Source organism: Myotis nattereri (genome assembly GCF_964212035.1).
Source record: "Myotis nattereri genome assembly, chromosome: 2".
Classification (NCBI taxonomy): Eukaryota; Metazoa; Chordata; class Mammalia; order Chiroptera; family Vespertilionidae; genus Myotis; species Myotis nattereri.
Genome location: NC_138076.1, coordinates 169,918,145 through 169,940,647, shown reverse-complemented (window position 1 = coordinate 169,940,647; position 22,503 = coordinate 169,918,145).

The window sequence follows — 22,503 nt, the reverse complement described above, 5'->3', positions numbered from 1 at the left end:
TCTGTGTGCCGCCTAAGCCCCGCCCCCAGCCGGGACCCCCCGTGTGCGGCCCTGGGCTGCCGGGACCCCCATGTGCGGTCCTGGGTGGCAGGGCTTGGTGGCGCGATCCGCCCGAGGAAGCTCTATTTTTTCAGGGGTTGCTGGGGGCCTGATCAGAGACACAAACATGCAGGCCCAGCACCCAGCAGCCCCAAGGCCCACCACCTTGGTGCTGGGGCCTGATCGAAGACAGATCCGCAGCCCCAGCTCCCAGCAGCCCCAAGCCCTGCCATAAAGGTGCTGGGACTGCTGTGGGTATCGGAGACACAAACCCGCAGGCCCGGCAACCAGCAGACCCAAGGCCAGCCACACTGCGGTGCTGGGGCTGCCGGAGGCCAGATGAGAGACACAACACACAGGAGGGCCCGGCACCCAGCAGACCCAAGGCCAGCCACCAAGGTGCTGGTGCTGCTGGGGGCAGGATCGGAGACACAAACCCGCAGGGGGGTGGGGCTGGCACCCAGCAGCCCCAAAGCCCACCACCTCGGCGCTGGGGCTGCTGAGGGCAGGATCAGAGACACAAACCCTGTGAGCCCTGCACAGGACGGGTGTTCTGCTCCAGGCGAAGTGCTTTCCCTCTGACCCAGCTCTCCCTGGGAGTCCGGCGTGGAGGGTGCTCTCCCTGAGAACCTGGAAATTCGCCTCTGGGGCGTCTGTGCAGCAGCCACGCCTGGCGAGCCACGGAGAGGGTGACCTAACCATGTGGATGTGTACACTGGCGGAGGCCATGCAGCTGCCATAGTTGAAGTTGTCCTTGAAGTAGGAAACGGGGGTAGTGGGGATCAGAGTGGGCCAGGTTGGCAATGGAACCCCAGCTCCCCACCGAATGACTAGGGCACACAGTCCTCAGTCACTTCCTGAGCAGCAGTCAGCCCCAACCGGGGATCAAACCTGAAACCTAAGTAGGTGCCCTGACAGAATGGAACCCAAACCTTTGCTGTAGCAGAGGAGCTCCGACCCACAGCAGGGGCCAGGGCAGCTGGCAAGTGCAGCGGCAGTGGCAGGAGCCTTCGAGGCAGCACTAAGGAGCAGCAAGCCGAGCAGTAGGAAGCAGCAAGCAGGTGGGTGGTAAGGAGGGAGAGGTCCCGGACTGCGAGAGGGCACAGGCCGGCCTAAGGGACCCCCCCCCCGCCCCAATCCCCAGTGCACGAATTTCGTGCACTGGGCCTCTAGTAGGATTTAAAAGTTAATCTCATTACAAAAATCAATTTTTTTAAAAATCCTGCACTTCCGGTTTCTATTTCTGCCTCTGGACAATATAAAATCCAGATTTTAACTCATTTCACCCTTTAATATTTTTTACCAGCTTAATTTTCATTAGGCTTCCAATCAAAGTAAGTAAAATATTGGCCATAACTGAACAAACAGGAAGAAGCTTTTTCTGATTCCTAAATAACGCCTATGGGACTGGTACTAATAATGCTTGAATGGCCCTAACTGGTTTGGCTCAGTGGATAGAGCATCAGCCTGCAGACTGAAGGGTCCCAGGTTTGATTCCGGTCAAGGGCATGTACCTTGGTTGCGGGCACATCCCCATTAGGGGGTGTGCAGGAGGCAACTGATCGATGTTTCTCTCTCATCAATGTTTCTAACACTCTATCCCTCTCCCTTCCTCTCTGTAAAAAATCAATAAAATATATTTAAAAAACAAATAATGCTTGAAGGGAAGAATAACATTTTAAGTCCGGCAGAGGGCAACTAGAAGTTCATTTCCTAATCACAGTACCCCCTTTTCATTTGGGGGTGGCAGGGAATGAGTAGTTCCCCCTTATTCACAGTTTTACTTCCCATCAATTTTTTTTTTTTTTTTTACTGTCACCTGGGGTCCAAAAATGTTAAATGGAAAATTTCCCAAATAAAGAATTTGTAATATTTAAATTGTGTGCCGTTCTGAGTGTCATGATAAAATCTTACCCTACCTGGGGCATGAATCATTCCTTTGTCCAGCATATCCACACTGTGTATGCCATCTGCCCATTAGTCACAAAGCAGTTAGATGGACTTTGAGGTGTCACAGGGCTTGTGTTCAAGTGACCTTTATTTTACTTAATAATGGCCCCAAAGCCCAAGAGTAGTGATGCTGGTAATTCAGATATGCCAAACCTTAAAGTGCTTCCTTTAACACGTTAAGCGCCAAGTCTGTTTTGTCTTCCTTTCTGTTTAGCCCGCAATATCCGATTTCATCGATACACTGACTGCACCAGTGACTGACAAGGTCCAGATGGAAAGTATAGTGTTAGTCACCTGTGAATGACATGGCACTTAACATGAAAGATGAAAGGCCTCAATATGGAAAGAAAATGTCATATGCTGAGGTTGCTAAGATCTATGGTAAGAACACCATGAAACTGTGGAAAGGAAAAAGAAATCCATGCTAGTTTGCTGAGAAAACATATTCACATAATTTTGATTACAATATCCTATCTAATAATAGACAAACATGGTAATTGACCGTATGTTCGCTGTGCCTCCCATTGGCTAATCAGCATGATATGCAAATTAGCTTCCAACAGAGACGGCGGCTAATTTGCATACTGCAGGCAGATCCCGCTGCGCCACCCCACCTGGGCTGGTGGCAGCGCAATCCCCAGCGACTGGCCGGCCCAGCGCGGGATCCAGGCCTGCCGTGGGCGGGGCGAGGCGGGTGGGGCGGGCGGCAGCACAATCCGAGTGGCCACCTGCCCCAGTGCGGGATCCGGGCCTGCCTTGTGCAGGGTGGGTTGGGCGGGGCAGGCAGCAGCACAATCCGAGCGGCTGCCCTAACCCAGTGCGGGCTCCAGGCCTGCCATCTGCGATGGGGGAGATGGTGCAGACACCGTGGGATCGGGCCTGCCATCTGCCACCAGGGGAGCAGGCCTAAGCCAGCAGGTGGTTATCTCCCAAGAGGTCCCAGACTGTGAGAGGGCACAGGTTGGGCTGAGGGACCCTCTCCCCCCAGCCAGTGCACAAATTATTGTGCACCGGGCTTCTAGTCTATATATATAAAAGCCTATGTGACTGTTACAACCGCTCAGCTGGTTGCTATGACACGCACTGACCAGCAGGGGGCAGATGCTCAATGCAGGAGCTGCCCCCTGGTGGTCAGTGCGCTCCCACAGTGGGAGCACTGCTCAGCCAGAAGCTGGGCTCACAGCTGGAAAGCGCAGCTACGGCAGAAGCGGGAGCCTCTCCCACCTCCACAGCAGTGCTACTGAGTGGTGGTGGCAGCAGCTGCAGCAGGACTGGGATAAGCAGGATCAGTGCGGTACCGGCCCCAACTCAGACCCCTCCCCAGCCACCTGCCACTTCGCACACTGCTACCTCTCTCGGGGGATGTCGGACTACTGATTTTGGCCCGACATCCGACATCCCCGAGGGATCCCGGATTGCGAGAGGGTGCAGGCCAGGCTGAGGGACCCCACCTATGCACAAATCTGTGCACCAGGCCTTTAATACTGTTATAATTGTTCTATTTGATTATTTGTTATTGTTGTTCATCTCTTACTGTGCCTAATTCATAAAGTAAACCTTACCATAGATATATATGTATAGGAGAAAAACATATATAGGGTTTGGTACTAAAATCATAGTATATGTGTGTATAGAATTCAGTACTAATGCAAGGTTTCAGGTACTCACTGGGGGGTCTTGGCACCTATCCCCCAAGGAGAAGGGGAGACTACTGTAATTGGTATTTATCTGCCCGCCCCCTCAGTACCATGTTCGATGTTTATTTACACATTATCTCACAGCTAACATGATTTTTTACAGACAAGTTTTAAGTAGCTTTTTAAAAAATGATTATAAAAGAAGTACATGACTATAAAAGAAATGCAGCATGTTAGAAAAACAACAACAACCCCAAGCTGTACAGAAAGGCTGTGCAGGATACCGGAGTCCTGCCCTCACCCCAGCCCACTCCACTCCCAGAGGCCCTAGGAGTGTGAATTGGGGGCATCAAGGGCACTCCAGAGACTTTCTTTGGTTTTAAAAATTATATTCTGTGTGTTAAAGTTGCAGATCAGAAAAGCTAGTTCTTTCCTTCAGCTCTTCAGCCCAAATCCTATTCTTTTCATAAATGTAGCAAATGATCACTTTTTCAGGAAACTTTTTGTCTACTTGCAAAATTAATGAAATGGTTTAAAATATCAGAAATGACCATTGTAAGTTTAGTCTATTCTATTTCCTTTAAGTACTCCAGTTTCCCGACCAACTGTGGCCAAGAGGCCATAAGTAAGGAGAATGCAGACTTCTTTCTCCTGCTCCTCTCCTTAGGGGACACTTTCACAAAGCCATTTAGCCCATGTTCTCCTGTCACCCTGTGTTACTGGGAGACTGAATATGCAAGGGGGCAATGGCCAGACCATATATAGAAATAACACCCACAACCTGTAACCACCAATCCAGGAAATCAACCTCTTATCTTCAATAATCAGAACAGGAAGCCAGCCAAACTGACAGGAAGTCAGACTGTTTTATCTGTAGTTACAGTCCAAGAAACCAAACAACCCCTGAAACAATCAGCCCCTAATGGCCAGGACTTGACTAATACTAACAGCTTTCCTAACTTTTATCCCAATTCCCAATTTTAACTGAGGAGCAACCAGGGAAAGCCAACTATGTACCCCTAAACAATTACATAGGACACCCCACTTCTAGTTAGCCTGCCCACAGCTTCCGTGTCAACACCCTCCTATCAGGACACACCTAAAACCTTCCCCTGTTACCCCTATAAAGCCTTCCTGTTTCTATTTCTGCCTCTTAAGTCTGTCAAAATGCAATAGATGGTGGCTGACTCCCATTGCTATAGGGAGCTCAGAATAAATAGCCTTTGGTTCTCATTCAGTTGATCTTCATTTATTTCACATTACTGTCTGATAAAGGTGAAGAGGGGTTGCTGTGCTAGGCGGGTAGGACAAACACTGGGAATCTTACTTGGGCCAGCTTCTGTCTCTGAGTCATAATTGAGGTTGAAGGGGAGGGAGGACTGGTAATTACAGCAGAAGAACCTTCTGGAAGTGTAGATTGGACCACCAGGCATGAAACTATGAACTTAAGCTTTGCCTATGAAGACGTCAGAAGGGAAAACTGGCAGCAAGAATCTCATCTTTGTCCCTGGTGAAGACTCATTGCCCTTCGGTCTAAACCAGTGATGGCGAACCTTCTGAGCTCGGCGTGTCAGCATTTTGAAAAACCCTAACTTAACTCTGGTGCCATGTCACATATAGAAATTTTTTGATATTTGCAACCATAGTAAAACAAAGATTTATATTTTTGATATTTATTTTATACTAGAGGCCCAGTGCACAAAAATTTGTGCACTCGGGGGGAGGGAGGGGTCCCTCAGCCCAGCCTGTGCCCTCTCGCAGTCTGGGACCCCTCAGGAGATAACGACCTGCTGGCTTAGGCCTGCTCCTGGGTGGCAGAGGGCAGGCCTAATCCCTAGGTGCAGCCCCTGGTCAGGCTCAGAGCAGGGCCGATTGGGGAATTGGGGCGCCGCCCCTGTCATGCACAGAGCAGGGCAGATTGGGAGGTTACGATGCCACCCTCAGTCACGCTCAGGGTAGGGCCGATCGGGGGGTTGGGGAGCTCCCCCCTGTCACGCACAGAGCAGGGCCGATCAGGGGGTTGGGGAGCTCCCCCCTGTCACTCACAGAGCAGGGCCCATCAGGGGGTTGGGGAGCTCCCCCCTGTCACTCACAGAGCAGGGCCCATCAGGGGGTTGGGGAGCACCCCCTTGTCACGCACAGAGCAGGGCCCATCAGGGGGTTGGGGAGCACCCCCTTGTCACGCACAGAGCAGGGCCCATCAGGGGGTTGGGGAGCACCCCCTTGTCACGCACAGAGCAGGGCCGATCAGGGGATTGGGGAGCACCCCCTTGTCATGCACAGAGCAGGGCCGATCAGGGGTTTGGGGCACCTTCCCCTGTCAGGAACAGAGCAGGGCCGATAGGGAGGTTGTGGCCCCGCCCCCTGTCACACACAGAGCCTCAGGGCGATCAGGGGGTTTGGGCGCTGCCCCCTGTCATGCTGATCCCGGTGCCGGGAGACCTCGCGGCTCTGCTGATCCTGGTGCTGGGAGGCATGTTACCCTTTTACTATACAGAATAGAGGCCTGGTGCATGGGTGGGGGCTGGCTGGTTTGCCCTGAAGGGTGTCCCGGATCAGGGTGGGGGTCCCCACTGGGGTGCCTGGCCAGCCTGGATGAGGGGATGATGGCTGTTTGCAGCTGGTCACACACCCTTCAGGGTGGGGGTCCCCACTGGGGTGCCTGGCCAGCCTGGGTGAGGGGCTGAGAGGTGTTTTCAGGCTGGGACTGAAGCTCCCAACTGCTCCTTTTTTTCTTTTTCTTTTTTTATTCTGAGCCAGCTTTAGCTCTGAGGCTCCAGCTCTGAGGCCTCTGCTGCTGAAAGCAGGTATCTGGTTTGTTTAGGTTCTATAATCGAAACTCTGTATAACTCCAGGTCTGAGATCCCAGCTAGCTGAAAGCAGGTTTCTGGGGTTTTGTTTAGCTTCTATTTTTGTAACTATGTTTCAAACTGCCAGCTCAGAGGCCTGCAACGGCAGGCGGGGAACGTTGGAGTCCTCCGTCACTGAAGCAAGCAAGCCTCATGTTAGTTTCAAGCTGCCTGGCTGCCGGCCTCTATCTTGGCTGACAGTTAATTTGCATATTGCCCTGATTAGCCAATGGGAAGGGTAGTGGTCATATGCCAATTACCATGTTTCTCTTTTATTAGATAGGATATTTAAATGCCATTTAACAAAGAAAAATCAACGAAAAAAATGAGTTTGCGTGTCACGTGTGTCATAGGTTCACCATCACTGGTCTAAACTTACTCCTCTGAGATGTTCAAAAGGTTCCTCGGCGCCTGCAGAGCCAAGGAGGAGTTTGATACCAGTTTTCAGAAGGGAAGCTGCTTGGCAACATTCCTGAGGCAAGGGAAACCCACCTTGGAGCCTTCACATCCCAAGGGAAATCAAAGCAAAGGGAAAGCAATCCTGGGATAACCACCTGTTGCCGTGACTATTTGGGGAGATGTTTTCCTTTGCTTATGAAGCAGATGATTTTGCAAATGTTCTTTAAAAGACCAGCATTTCCGTTTCCTACCAGAAAACAAAGTAGATGGCCCTTTAAACCCTTGTGTCGTTTCCTTAAACTATTTAGCACCTGGGATCTTTTGCAATGCCAACGTGATATTATTTTTGTCATTTAACCTGTTGGAAGGGACCCCCAAGATCCCTGGCCCTACCCTTCATTTCTCATTCACTCCTCTGGCACTTTGCCATGATCACACCTTGTTCTTGCAATTAAGAACCAACCCGCATGAGAACTCTCATGTCAGTAGACTATCCATCCTGAACAGCGTTAGGGATCATAATCACATTAATGGTTACAAAATACCCTGCCACCACCTTCTCTCTCCAGTGTACTCTGTGCTGACTCAGAGTGATGAGCCTCTATTACCAATGAGAAAACCACAGAGAAGTTTGCTGCTCTGGGATCCAGGATGAGCTGCAAGCATCGATGGCACTAAAATCCAAGGGCTGGCCTCACCACTGGACCTCTTCTCTACTTTGTTTCTGAATAGACACATCAAATTTTACCTTCAAGAATTGTGGGTCCTTTGGGGCAAGCATTGTCCACTAACCCAGTGCTGTAGGTTCAAAATCAAAATTGTAGATCAACCCTTTCTAAAGGACTGGCTAGAACAGGAAGGTGGGAGGCAGCCCAAGGAGTCCAGGGAAACAGACAATCAAGAAAAAGCGCAAATCTCTCAGGAGATTCAGCAAGTAGTGGGAGGTTCCAGGTCCCTCCTTTTTGCTATGAACTGTAACTACCAACATACTCCATTTGGGTGTACCCCAAAGTACTTGAAAGCAAACATCTGTACGGAGCAGTTCCCAGGAAGTTGACTTGATTGCCTTTTTCACTGGTGGTGGCGATGGGTCAGATACAACCCCAGGAGCCTCACTAGGGCCCAGAGAAAACCATCGTGTTACGGCTCACCCTTAAATAATGAGGTGGGTAATCTGTTTGGGGGACTTCCTTTGCAAGGTTAAATCACTTCCTTACCTTCCTTGTTTTAATTTGGAGATTGCATTGAAAGCCTTGAATAAAACTTTTCCCAGATAATATTCTTTTACATTACCGTTTGAAGCTCTATCGCCCAGTCAATGTGAACTGTGCAATCCCAAACCCTCCAACCCTTTGCAGTCGTCAACCCTGATAATACCACAGTATCATTTCCCAAACCTTGTCCTGCTTAACATCCCAGTTCATTCATGGCCCCTAAATACTTAATATTTGTTCCTCTGCGTTCTGCCAGCTGCCACACCTAAAGGTAAGAAGGACAGCACTGCCCGGCCAGTGCGGCTCAGAGGCTGAGCATTGACCTATGAACCAGGAGGTCAGAGTTCGAAGCCCAGTCAGGGCACATGCCCAGGTTTGGGGCTCAATCCCCAGTCAGGGGCATAAAGGAGACAGCTGATGAATGATTCTCTGTCATCATTGTTTTTTTAAATCTCTTCCTCTACCTTCCTCTCTGAAATCAATAAAACCTTTAAAAATAATAAAGAGCCCTGGCCCGTTTGGCTCAGTGGATAGAGCATTGGCCTGCGGACTGAAGGGTCCTGGGTTCGATTCCAGTCAAGGGCATGTGCCTTGGTGGTGGGCACATCCCCAGTGGGGCGGGGGGGCGGTGCAGGAGGCAGCTGATCGATGTTTCTCTCTCATCGATGTTTCTGACTTTCCCTCTCCCTTCCTCTCTGTAAAAAATCAATAAAATATGTTTTAAAAAAATAATAATGGGGGGGGGGGAGAACGGAGGGAGGGAGGAAGGAAGGAAGCAAATAAGGAAGGAAAGGGAGGGAGAGAGGGAGGGAGGGAGGGAGGAAGGAAGGGCATACCAGCATCCTGCTTACAAACCACTGCTGGATGCTGTAGCCCACAGATGCAGCCTGGATGACTAGTCTGTCAAACATCTCTTTTGTTCAGCCCTTCATTTTCTTATGAACTACCTAGCCAGTTGCACCATGCCAAGAATTCAAATCTTTATATTCTGTGAGCCATGGCCTGGGGCAAATGTATTCCCACCCTCCCCACCATCCTGCATATTGTAAGTGCGGAGAAACGGGAACAGAAACTTTGCCTGTGTACAGAATGAGGATTTTAATCTATTTATCTAAGGATCCCAAGAATATAGTTGGCCTCGCCAACAGTGTATCCTGTTTTAATTAGAGTCAAGGAGTACATGTAGACTATAGCAGAAAATCGCTGAAAAAAGATGAGGGCAATATTTGGGTGGAAGACAGTGCTGATGATTATTTTACTGGGGTTCCAGGCAGCCTGTCTGGAGTGGAGGACATCAAATAAGATTTAGAAACAGAGGACCTTGGTTCAAGTCCTGAATCTGCCACTGACTGGCCTCATAACCTTTAGCAAGCTGAGACACTGAATATACCAACAGACAACGTCCAGACCATATATAAAAATAGAACTCTGACCCACGACCTATAGCAACCTGCTCAGGAAACCAACCCTTTACAATAATCAGACCAGGAAGCTAGCCTGCTGTAAGTCACACTTGTAGGAAATCATATTCCTATCTCTGGTGACAGTGTAGGAAACCAAACAATAACCCCTGAAACAATCAACTGCAAATGGCCAGGACTTGATTAACAATGGATTTAATGTTCCTAATTTTTATCCCTGCTTCCAACTTAGGACCAACCAGAGAAAACCAAATATGCATCCCTAACCAGTCATATAGGACACCCCACTTCTAGTTAGCCCACGTCCAGCTTCCCCATGCCAACATGCTCCAATCAGGGTAAACATGAAGCCTTTCCCTGTTCACCTGTAAAGCTTTCTCACTCTTGTGCCTGCCTTTGAGTCTCCGCCAAAATGCATGTGATGATGGCTGACTTTTTGCTACACCTAGCTCAGAATATACAGCCTCTGCTTGTTCTCACTTGGGTGATCTTTGCTTACTTCCACAAAGTTATTAACGTCTCTAGGCTCTAGCTTTCTAATCCATAAAGTGGGGCTAAATAGTTCCCACCACTCCATGTCATTTTGAGGTCCTTAATGTCTCACAGGGGATTCAGCATGTCACGAAGTATGAGAAACCACAGGGTAAACACGAGGTGTCCTCTTGGAGGGGAGTGTTTCAATTATTAGGGAAGAAACAGCCAAATTAAAATAAATGCATACATATTATGGAATTGCATGTAAAATGTGAATTTTTAATATAAAATAATTGATATTTACAGAGCCTTTCATCCCACAATATCAGATTATACATTCTTCTCCAGTGCTCGTGGAACATTCTCAAGCATAGACCATATGTTGGGTCACAACATTAGCCTGAACAAATTCAAGAAGATTGAAATTATACCAAGCATATTCTCTGACCACAGTGCCTTGAAATCAGAAATCAACTTCATAAAGGAAGTAAAGGAACCCACAAATATGTGGAGATTAAATAACATACTACTAAAAATGACTGGGTCAAAGAAGAAATAAAAGATGAGATCAAAATATATATAGAAACAAATGAGAATGACGATACAACATATCAAAACTTCAGGGATACAACAAAAGCAGTAATAAGAGGGAAATTTACATCATTACAGGCCTATTTCAAGAAATAAGAGAAACCTGAAATAAACAACATTACATCTTAAAAACTAGAAAAAGAAGAATAAAAGCAACCCAAAGTCAGCAGGAGAAAGGAAATAATAAAAATTATAGAATTGAATGAAGTAGAGAACAAAAAGACTATACAAAGAAATTAATACAACAAAGATCTGGTCCTTTGAACAGATTAATAAAATTGACAAACTCCTGGCAAGACTCACTAAGAATAAAAGAGAAAAAGACTCAAACAAAATCAGAAATGAAAGAGAAGTTACCATAGACATCACAGCTATACAAAGAAACAAGCCAGGATAATATGAAAGACTATATGCCACCAAATTCAATAACTTAAAAGAAATGAATAAGTACTTAGAAATATATAATCTTCATAGACTGAATCAGGAAGAACTGGGAAATCTAAATAGACCAATCAGCAGTGAGAAAATTGAAACCCCCGTCAAAATGAAAGTCCAGGACCAAACCAGATGGCTTCACCAGTGAATTCTGTCAGATAATTCAAAGAAGATTTGAAATCTTTCTCAAACTCTTCAAAAAAAAGTGAAGAAAAGTAACCCTGATACCAAAATCTGACAAGGATAACACAAAAATAGAAAACTACAGACCAATTATCTCTGATGAATACAGATGCAATAATCCTAAATAAAATACTAGCATATCGAATACAATTGGGCATCAAAAAATAATATATCACAATCAAGTGGTGTTAATTCCAGGGGCACAAGGATGGTTCAACATTCACAAATAAATTAATGTAATACACCACATTAAGAAAAGAGAGGATAAAAAAATCATATGATCTTATCACTAGATGCAGAAAAAGCATTTGATAAGATACAACATCCGTTTATGATTAAAACACTCAATAAAATAGGTATAGAAGGAAAGTATCTCAACATAATAAAGGCCATATGTGACAAACCCTCAGCCAATATCATACTCAGCCAATATTGAGTATGATATTGCTTTTCCTCTAAAATCAAGAACAAGACCCACTGCTCTTATTCAACATAGTTCTAGATATCCTAGTCAGAGCAATCAGACGAGAGACATAAATAAAAGGCATCCAAATTGGGAAGAAAGAAGTAAATGAAAGTATCAGTATTTGCAGAGGACATGATTCTGTACATAGAAAACCCTAAAGACTCCATACCAAAAACAAAAACAAAAACTATTAGAAATGATAAACAAATACAGTAAAGTTACAGGATACAAAATTAATGTACAAAAATCCACTGCTTTCCTATATACGAACAACAAAACTTTGGAAAAAGAAATTTTAAAAATTTCTTTTGCAATTGCAACCAAAAGAATGAAATACCTAGGAATAAAGTTAACAAAGAATGTGAAAGAACAATATACTGAAAACTACTGAAAGCATTACTGAAAGAGATTGAAAAAGACACAACAAAATGGAAATATATTCCATGTTCATGGATTGGAAGAATCAACATAGTTAAAATGGCCATATTACCCAAAACAATACACAGATTCAATACAATCCCCATCAAAATCTCAATGTCATTTTTAAAAGAAATAGGACAAAAAATCATAAGATTTATATGGAACCACAAAAGACCCTGCATGGCCAAAGCAATCTTGATAAGAAAAGAATGAAGCCAGAGGTATCACACTACCTGACTTCAAATTACACTACAGAGCTATGATAATCAAAACAGCATCGTATTGGCAGAAAAACACACATACCGGTCAATGGAACAGAATTGAGAGTTCAGAAATAAAACCACATGGATATGGGCAGATAATTTTTGACAAAAGAGCCAGAAACACACAATGGAGAAAAGAAAGCCTCTTCAGTAAATGGTGCTGGGAAAACTGGAAAGCCACTTGCAAAAGAATGAAACTAGATTACATTTTGTCCCCATGTACAAAAATTAATTCAAAATGGATCAAAGACCTAAATATAAGATCTGAAACAATAAACTACATAGAAGAAACCATTGCTACTAAACTCATGGACCTTGGTCACAGAGGACATTTTTTTAAAATATATTTTTTTATTGATTTCAGAGAGGGAAAGGAGAGGAAGAGAGAGATAGAAAAATTAATGATGAGAGAGAATCATCGATGGGCTGCCTCCTGCACTCCCCACACGGGGATCAAGCCCACAACCCAGGCATGTGCCCTTGACCAGAGTTGAACCCAGGACCCTTTAGTCCGCAGGCCGATGCTCCATCCACTGAACCAAACAGGCTAGGCTAGGGCAACAACACAGAGGACATTTTATTAATTTAACCCCAAAGGCAAGGGAAGGCAAAAATAAATGAATTGGACTATATCAACTAAAAAGCTTCTGCACAGCAAAAGACACCACCAACAAAAAGGCAACCAATTGAGTGGGAGATGATATTTGCAAACAACAGTTCTGACACAGGTTTAATATCAAAAATATATAAAGAACTCATAAAACTCAACACCAAACAATCTAATTAAAAAATGGGCCAAGGGCCTAAACAGATACTTCTCCAAAGTGGACATACAGATGGCCAAGAGACATATGAGAAAATGTTCAGAAACACACAATGATGCTCAGAGTCAACAATCAACAGAGAGATGCAAATTAAAATGACAATGAGGTATCCCCTCACACCTGTCAGAATGGCTACCATCAACAAACGACAAGTGCTGGCAAGGATGCGGAGAAAAGGGAACCCAAGTACACTGTTGGTGGGAATGCAGACTGGTGCAGCTACTATGGAAAACAGTATGGAGTTTCCTCAAAAAATTAAATATGGAATTGCCATTTGACCCAGTGATCCCACTGCTCAGAATGTATCCTAAGAATCCCAAAAAACCAATCAGAAAGAATATATGCACCTCTATGTTCATAGCAGCTCTATTGCAATAGCTAAGATCTAGAAATAGCCCAAGTGCCCATCAGTAGATGAGTGGTTAAAAGCTGTAGTACATATACACAATGAAATACTATGCTTTAACAAAGAAGGAACTCTTACGCTTTGATACAGCATGGAGAGAACTGGAAGTATTATGCTAAGTGAAATATGCCAGTCAGAGAAAGAGAAGTATCACATGATCTCACTCATATGTGGAATCTAATGAACAAAATAAACTGATGAACAAAATAGACATAGAAGCATGGAACAGACTGTGGAATCTCTAAGGGAAGGCAGGGGTGAGGGATGGCTGTGGAGAGATTAACCAAAGAACTTATATGCATACTAGAGGCCTGGTGCACAAAAATTTGTGCACTGGGGCTGGGGGGGGGGGGGAGTGGTCCCTCAGCCTGGCCTATGCCCTCTTGCAGTCTGGGACCACTCGGGGGATGACCACCTGCTGGCTTAGGCCTGCTCCCTGGGGGATTGGGCCTAAACTGACAATCAGACATCCCTCTGGCAGCCCGGCAGCCCTTGGGGGATGTCCACTTGCCAGCGGAGAGCAGGCCTAAACTGCAGTAGGACATCCTTAGCGCTGCTGAGGAGGCAGGAGAGGCTCCCACCATCACCGCTGTACTGGCAGCCATCAGCCTGGCTTGTGGCTGAGCAGAGCTCCCCCATGTGGGAGTGCACTGACCACCAGAGGGCAGCTCCTGTATTGAGCATCTGCCCCCTGGTGGTCAGTGTGTGTCACAGTGACCAGTCATTCCCAGTCTTTCTGCTGTTATGGTCAGTTTGCATATTACCCTTTTACTATATAGGATAGAGGCCTGGTGCACAGGTGGGGCCGTCTGGTTTGCCCTGAAGGGTGTCCCAGATCAGGGTGGGGTCCCGCTAGGGTGCCTGGCCAGGCTGGGTGAGGGGCTGATGGCTGTGTGCAGCTGGTCACACCCCCTTCAGGGTGGGGGTCCCCACTGGGGTGCCTGGCCAGCCTGGATGAGGGGCCTGAGGGCCGTTTTCAGGCTGGCTGGCGATGGAAGCTCCCAGCCTCTCCATTTTTTTTTTCTTTTTTTATTCTGGGATTTATTTACCTTCTATAATTGAAACTTTGTTGCTGTCACTGTAGCTGAGAGCCGCTCACTACAGCTTTGAGGCCACAGCCTGCTGAAAGCAGGTATCTGGGGTTTGTTTAGCTTCTATAATTGAAACTTTGTTGCTTTCAGAGCTCAGAGCCAGGCCATGGCAGGCAGGGAACCTTGGCTTCCTCCATCACTGGAGCAAGCAAGCCTCCTGCTCGCTTCAGCTTTGTGGCTGCCAGCTGCCATCTTTGTTGGAGGTTAATTTGCATTATCACCCTGATTAGCCAATGGGAAGCGTAGCAAAGGTACGGTCAATTACCCTTTTTGTCTTTTATTAGATAGGATATGCATAACCCATAGACATAGCCAATAGTGTGGTTAAGGCCTAGGGACATCTATAATACTTTCAACAATAAAGATAAAATTTTAAAAAATGGGCAGAGCCCTACCAGTTTGGCTCAGTGGATAGAGTGTTGGCCTGCAGACTGAAGGGTCCCGGGTTCAATTCTGGTCAAGGGCATGTACCTTGGTTGCGGGCACATCCCCAGTAGGGGGCGTGCAGGAGGCAGCTGATTGATGTTTCTCTCTCATCGATGTTTCTAACTCTATCCCTCTCCCTTTCTCTCTGTAAAAAAATCATTAAAATATATTTTTTAAAAAAATGGGCAGAGGGCCTGAACAAATCTCTCTCCCAAGAAGACATACAAACAGCCAACAGTTATATGAAAAGATGCTCAACTTCACTAGCTATTAGGGAAATGCAAATCAAAACTACAATGAGATATCACCTCATACCTGTTAGAATGGCTATTATCAGCCACTATGGAAAACAGTCAGACAATTCCTCAAAAAATTAAGAATAGGGTTACCATATGACTCAGCAATCCCTTTCCTGCATATCTATCCAAAAAAAAAAAAAAAAAACCCTTGAAAACATGTATACACAAAAATAAATGTGCGTCTATGTCCATTCCAGCACTATTCACAGTGACCACGGAAACAACTGAAGTGTCCTTCAATAGATGGTTGGATAAAGAAGATGTGGTACATATCTATAATAATAAAAGCATAATATGCTAATTAGACTGGCCATCCTTCTGGACGACCTTCTGGATGAAGCTGGAAGCCCAAATCCCAGGTGCCAAAGGGAAGCCAGTGCCAGCAGCTGGGGGAAGAAAGGCGGACTCTTGCATGAATTTCATGCATTGGGCCTCTAGTATGCAATGAATACTACTCAGCCATAAGATGAAATACTGCCATTTGTGACAGCATGGATGGACCTTGAGAATTTTATGCTAAGTGAAATAAGTCAGCCAGGAAAACTAAGAACCACATGACTTCACTCATGTGTGATAGAAAACAGAAATTTTATAAATTTTTAAAAAGTAAAATAATATTAAAAGAAATTGAATGCTATGGTGACCTGCTTCACCTGGACCCCACTTTTGGAACTTGGGTGGAAAATTCTAAGACATATTGACATATATTGAAAACACTTAGTGATGAAATTCTAGAACAGCTGTTGTTAAAGTGTGATCTAGGTTCTGAGGGTCTGAGACCCTTTCAGGATGTCCACAAAGGCAAAAGTATTTTCATAATAATATGAAGACATTATTTGCCTTTTTCACTTGCTTTCCCTTGCAAGTGTACAGTGAAGTTTCCAGAAGCTACATAACATTGAATAGGCCACAGATTGAACACAGGAGCAGTTATCAGCACCCAGCTGTTTTGTATTAAGCCAGACATTTAAACACACACACACACACACACACACACACACACACACCAAACAAACAAAAGATGCACTCTTCTAAAATTTTGAAAAGGACAGTTTTCTTTTCTTTAAAACATTTTGTTTCACTTGTGATAGATTTATTGTTGTTATGTTAAATTAATAAGTAAATTTTTAGTGTCTCAGTTTTAGTTTCTATTAAACTAAATGTTAATAGATATTATTCACACAAATGAAAGTGATTTTGGAGTTCTCAATACTTTAAGAGTATAAAGGGAGGGCTGGTAACCAAACACTATGAGAACCACTGCTTCATAATAATAAATACTTTAACCAGAGCCAACTTTGGCATTCACATTTGATTTAGACAATGAAAGTTCAAGTGTGAAGATATCAGAAAAGACAAATACACCCTTTCCACTCTCAATGCACATGAAATCTGTCTTCTGGTTAGTGTCAGTGACCTCGGCTGAAGCTCAGGCTCCAACACAAGGGGGCTGGCTGCATTGGTGCTTCTGCTCAGACAAGCCCGTCATCCTGCCTGATGTTCCCCATTTCCCAGCTGCCTGTCCTGGGCTGCATAGTTTGATGAGCTCTGCTGCAGTTTACTCTGTTTCCTGCCATACTTGGCACACATTTGTGTATATATTTTGGATTCCAGGTTCTGTTTTGCTTGGAAATCTTAGGGCTCCAAGGGAGGAAATGTGACCAGCAATATTAGTCAACTAGCATGCAAAAACAGTGGTCAGAACTACAAATCCAGGTATCACTTAAAAGCCCAGCGCAAGAATATGGCTGCACATTGATCATGCAAGTCAGAGGCAGGAAGCAACTTCATTAAAGATATTTCTTTCAAACAAGGAAAGTAGTGTGTTTATTATATCCATAGCGGATCTGGCAGAGAGCAGATGTGCAATAAATACTCGTTGAATGACTGAATATTGCTAGGGGATTTAGAAAGCATACCCAGGGAAGTAGAATGGAAATGACAACTGATTGTTCAAGATATGAAATCATGATGAGTGAAGCTAGAGGTATTGGTTTGGTACAATACTGAGCAGTCAGAAGTCCTGATTGTGAGCTGTAAGGAAGTGTGTCCCATGTCTTTACTATATATAGTGCTGGCCACCAATCACCAGCCAACCACTAAAGTGAGTATCAGTCCAATACGCAGCTACAGTAGCCTTCTGAGGTGGGTTGACAACAATGATTTTGCTATAGGACATATAGAGGTCAATGTAAAAGACCAACAAAATAGATCTGGGACTAGGAAATTCTCAATCCCCATCTCCAAATGCTGCACTGAGCAAACTCCTGGATGCATCTATGTGTGGTTCTCATGACTGATTCCCACTTGGTCTCTCCTATTGGAGACGGACCCATCTGGGAGGCAGTCCCAGCAAGGCTAACATGATATTGGAATCCTACTACTCCTCCTCCATAGGAGAATGGTAAACAGGAGCTTTTCTGAGCACACGAGCATTTGAATTCGGGTCTTTAAACAAACACTCAAAGGTAAATGCTGGCTCTCATTTTCATTCAGCCTCGCTGCAAACAATGGGCACCAGGATATGCAATATATAATTTGACTACCACATTTCACATAGGTTTGTCTATGAAATTAGACTTTTGAAAGAACCAACTTTTGACTATGTTGACTCACTCTATTGTATCTTTATTTTCTATTCAATTTATTTTATTCTTTTTTTATTTTCTTCAGGTTTATTCCATATTCTTTTCTAATTTTTTAAGTTAAATTCATTCAACAACTATTTGTGTGGCTATTGTGTAACAGGCATTGTTTAACATATTGGAGATAGTGTTTCTTGGCTCATTAATTTTCTAATATTGGCATTTAAGACCATTAGTTTCCCTCTAAATCCCATTTTAGCTATAATCCAGAGCTTTTATATGCAGAGTCCTTTGTTGTGGTAGTGGGTGATTAAATTCTAAGTACTTTAAATTTTTATCTATTTTGTTTTGCTTTTTAATTGAAATGCCTTTATGCCACTTTCATTCTTAAAGTTAATTTGAGTTTAATTCTTTTTTTGCCTAAGATATATGGTTGTGAGATTTGAAATTTGTAACAGCTTCTTCATATGATCAAGTCTGACCTACATTGAATTATAGCAAGAAAAGTCTCTGTATACTATAATACTTTTTTTTTACATTTGTTGAAACCTAATTTTTGAACTGGTATAAAACCTATTTTTATAAATATCTTTTGTGTGCTCAAGAATTTATTTCTCAAATGATGTCAGCGAGATCATCATTCAGAATAGGAAGCTCCAAACCCTGGTTCCCCCGAGGAAACGCCAAGTAAACAAGCACAGGTGATTTCAATGGATTTGGAGTGGCTCTGGATGGTTAAGGATCCGCAGCACCAAGTGAACATCAAATCAAGAAAAAGCCACATGCAAAATGGCAGGAATTTAGGGGTGTTTTTATTCCACCTTGTCTCCCCCCTTCTCTGATGTGGTATATGGCAAGGTTGGAAAGAGGCTCCCAATTCCAGGCTCCCTCCCACTGGATGGAAGGAAACGGAAACGTGTTAACAACACTCTAGACCAGCGGTTCTCAACCTGTGGGTCGTGACCCCTTTGGCGGTCGAACGACCCTTTCACGGGGGTCGCCTAAGACCATCCTGCATATCAGATATTTACATGACGATTCATAACAGTAGCAACATTACAGTTATGAAGTAGCAACGAAAATAATTTTATGGTTGGGTCACAACATGAGGAACTGTATTTAAAGGGCCAGAAGGTTGAGAACCACTGCGAGTCTAGCCTATCTGTTGGCTGCCAGGGGACTAGTTTCTGTCTTACCTGACCCAGTGGACAGGCGTGAATGGCAGCATAGTTTGGACATTAGATTGAAAGCCAGGGGTGGCAGTGGTAGGTATCTGGGCATGTGAACAACCACAAGGGACTGCAGACCATGAGCCCCTGGGGGAAAGAGAGAGCAGGCAAAAGAATACAATAGAGAACCTAGGCCCCCAGAAGCAGCAGGAATGAGACTCAGGGAAATTAAGATATTTAAGAACAGCTGTGTATACAAGGCTCTTGGGATAACACTTCTCACTGCCTGGTTAGGGGCTATCTTCCCCCTCCTGGAGCTAGTCAGCAAAGCCTAGCTGTTTTTTGGTGGTTGTTTTTTTAATGCTCAATTTTCAATAAAAGATCACAAGGCATACAAAGAAATAGGGGGGCAACATCACCAAAATGGTGACAGAAGAGAGCCCAGCCTCCCTCCATCCCTGCAACAAAGATCATAATTAGGCAGCTATCCATGGACAGCACCAGCTCCAGGAGAGCTCTGGAGTCCATTAGGAAACTTCAGCAACACCGTAGAACAAAAAGCCAGAGATAATGCACAGAAGCAGAAAGAATACAGCTTCCTTTTGCCTGCATCGTCTCATCCCCCAAGCCGGCATTGCTCAGTGCAAAAGGGAACACCACAGCGAGAAAGCTTCCCTCGCTGGGGAAGAGTGGGGAGAGAGACCAGCTTTTGCAGCCTCTCGAGGCACCACATGAAGGACCTACCAACTGCAGCAGCAACCCACACAGACCGGCAAGGCTGGGACACAGAGCCAGGAGCCAGGAGGAAAAGCAGGGGCTACCTGTAACAGCCACACAAGAGCAATCTCAGCGCACAGTGACCTGCTCCACAGATAAACCCAACAGCTTCCACCCAGGACAGAACCAAGAGCCAGCACAGCTCTGGGGGACCCTGCAGATCTCCCAGCTTTCACTGGATATGGATTTACATTCACTGATGCCGACCAACCAAATCCCTCCCTTCCTGCTTCTTACCCACCAACCCCCACCAGCCAGAGCCCGGGAACAGCACTGGCAGCCAGTCCAGGCCTCTGTGGCCCTTGAGTACCAGACACCAGCATGGACCGCCTGGCTGGCCCCCACTGCCAGGCGCACACTGTGCACCTGCAGGCTGCCTGCCTGCTGCACATCGCTGGGCTCCACTGCTGTGAACACGCCTAGGCAGCAACTGTGCAGCCGGGGGAGAGACACACGGACAGCCAGGGTCACGCAGCTGCAATGAGCCTGTCATTGGCCCTGGCCCTTGCTGCCTGCTCTGGCTGCCACCACAACGTTGTGTGTCTGCAACCTGCCCCTGACACCACACAGACACCTGCAGCTGGTCCCACAGCCAAGCACATGCACGCCACTGGCTCCAGCCACCACTGCTTCCTGCCCTGGTTCCCAGCCACTGGGCATAAAGGCACCACTGGGGACACCAACAGCCCTCGCAGCCATGCAGACAACGCACAATGCTCACCAAAGACGGCACAGGTGTTGATGCTACGGACCCAGCAGCTTGAGCCAGACAGACATGGGGACCCAGCTTAATACTCGATTAGTAACATGAAAATACACAACACATTGGTAAGTATATATTTGGATTCAGAATTCTAATACTGTCACACCGTGGATGTTAACCACTTAGCTCTAGTATAAAACAAGAGCACTAAAAATAACTATCGCCACAATAATTTGTTAACAGAAATATCTATATCTATAATAATAAAAGCATAATATGCTAATTAGGCCGGATGACCTTCTACGAAGCCAGGGCTGAGAGGGAAGCCCAGGTCCTAGGTGCCTGCCAGGTGCCAGAGGGAAGCCGGTGCCGGCAGCCAGGGGAAGGAAGACCTACTCCTGCATGAATTTCATGCATTAGGCCTCTAGTAATAAAGAAAGGTAAATTGTGACATCAAGTCATAAAAGAAGGGGAAGTAAAAGGAAGATATGTGTATGCGATTGAAGTTAAGTTGTTAATGTAAAATGAACTGTTAAATCAATAAGATGTTTTATGCAAGCTATGTATAACCACAAAGCAAAAACCTACAGTAGCTTCACAAAAGACTTCTTAAAGGGGAATAAAATCATCAATTCAAAAAGGAAGGCAGCAAGAGAAGAAGAAAAGAATACAAACTACAAAACAACCAGAAAACAATTAGTAAGATGGGATTAGCAAGTCCTTACCCATCAATAATTACTCTGTATATAAATGGATTGAATTCTTCAATCAAAAAACAGAGGCTGGATGGATTTCAAAAAAAAAAAAAAAAAAACTCAAGACCCAAACACATGCTGCCTACAAGAGATTCACTTCAGGTTTTTTAAATTGAATTTATTGGGGTGACACTGCTTAACAAAACCATACAGGTTTCAAGTGCACTCTATCACACATCATCTGCACACTGCATCCAGCGCTCACCAGCCAGTCAAGTCTCTTTCCACCATTTATCCCCCGCTTCGCCCCACTGACCTCCCCTCACCCCCTTTCCCTCTGGCAACCATACTGTTGTCTGTGTTTGGTTTGTTTATTTTTATTTCCCCAGTTCTCACCCCAGGATGTTTTTTCCATTGGTTTTAGAGAAAGTGGAAGGAGGAAAGGAGGGAGAGAGAGAGGCAGGGAGGGAGAGATCAATTGGTTGCCTCCGAACAGGCCCTAGGGTGCAGGGGATCAAACCTGCAACCCAGGTACATGGCCTTGACCAGGAATTGAACCCACAGTCCTTCTGTGCATAAGCCAATGCTCTAACCACACCGGCCAGGCTTGTATCTGTTTGTTTTAATCCCTTCATCTTTTTCACCCAGCCCCCCAGATCCCCTCCCACTTCAGTTTTAAAGACACACATAGGCTAAAAGGGATGAAAAAAGGTATTTCATACAAGTGGAAACCTAAAGAGAGCATGTTATATAACTATACTTATATCAGACAAAATAGACTTTAAGCCAAAAAAAAGTAACAAGAGACAAAGAAGGTCATTATAACATGATTAAGGGGCCAATTCATAAAGACATTATAATGATTGTCAATATATATATATGCATATAACCTTGGAACACCTAAATATATTTAACAAATACTGACAGATCTGAAGGGAGAAATAGACAGCAATACAAAAATAGTAGAAGACTTCAACACCCTACTGTCAATAACAGATCATCCAAACAGAAAGTCAAGAAACATTGGACTTGAACCATACTTTAGATAGAACAGACAAAACAGAACATTCCATCCAGTAGCAGCAGGATACACATGCTTCTCAAGGGCACATAAACCATTATCAGCGTATATCGTATGGTGGGTCACAAAAAAGTCTTAGCACATTTAATAAGACTGAAGTCCTACC